At 34.2% G+C, this 883-nt stretch overlaps 1 non-coding gene across 1 annotated transcript; it reads right to left on the bottom strand.

Moving 5' to 3' along the window:
* Positions 1–300: 300 nt before the first annotated feature.
* LOC121143033 lies at positions 301–407 on the bottom strand. Its single transcript, XR_005880170.1, has one exon. It is a non-coding gene; the product is annotated as a U6 spliceosomal RNA (small nuclear RNA).
* Positions 408–883: the final 476 nt, after the last annotated feature.

Genomic DNA, 883 nt, shown 5'->3' on the forward strand with positions numbered 1-883 from the left:
GCAAATATAAACCACATGTATAGATCAGGATGTCCAATACTAAAAGGCAATCATTCCCCCAAACTACAATGTCCAGATTAATTCAACTCTAGGGAAATCACAATTGATTTTGCTGAAACTGAAAATATTGGATCTCTGTGAGTTCAAGACCAGCCTGGCCTACAAAGCAACACAGAGAAACCCTGCCTCAAAAAAAAGGGAAAAGAAGGAAGGAAGGAAGGAAGGAATAAAAAAGAAAATCTTGTTTCTAAACATCAAATTGAAAAAGCTAATAATTACCTCTATTTGATTTATTTATTTTAAAATATGGAATGCTTCAGAAATCATTATGTCATCCTTGTTCAAGGGCCATGCTAATCATCTCTGTATTGCTTCACATTTAAATGATGTGTTGCCAAAGTGAGCACAATTACCTATATTTTTAAAAAAAGAACATATTTTGTTTGACAAAACAAATCTGTCAGATGATCAACACATCATAATTTCAGAGTAATTGAAAAGTGTAACATTTGCCCAAGAACACACAAATGTGTTAATGGAATGGAGCTCTTAGTTTAAAATCCAGGCAGAAATGGTCTCTTCATTTATAATCATTTTTACAATGTATTAATGAAAGAAACAGCCTTTCAGTTAGTAGACAATTAGCCATCTATAGAGAAAGATGGTATATGGCTACTTTATACCTTTCACAAACACTTTAAGGAAGAAAGGACTAGATTCCCTATGAAGCAGAAATTTCTGTGTAAGAATTTTTTTTTGAAGCACGTTCTGAATCTCACCACCCAAGACAAAGAATAGTCACAGAGAGGACTCAACTACAATGCTGTTGCTTCAAGAGCCTCTGTTAAGTGCATCAATTGTTCTGAAAATGGGCTGACCCTCC

Source organism: Mesocricetus auratus, unplaced genomic scaffold (genome assembly GCF_017639785.1).
Source record: "Mesocricetus auratus isolate SY011 unplaced genomic scaffold, BCM_Maur_2.0 Super-Scaffold_100010, whole genome shotgun sequence".
Lineage (NCBI taxonomy): Eukaryota > Metazoa > Chordata > Mammalia > Rodentia > Cricetidae > Mesocricetus > Mesocricetus auratus.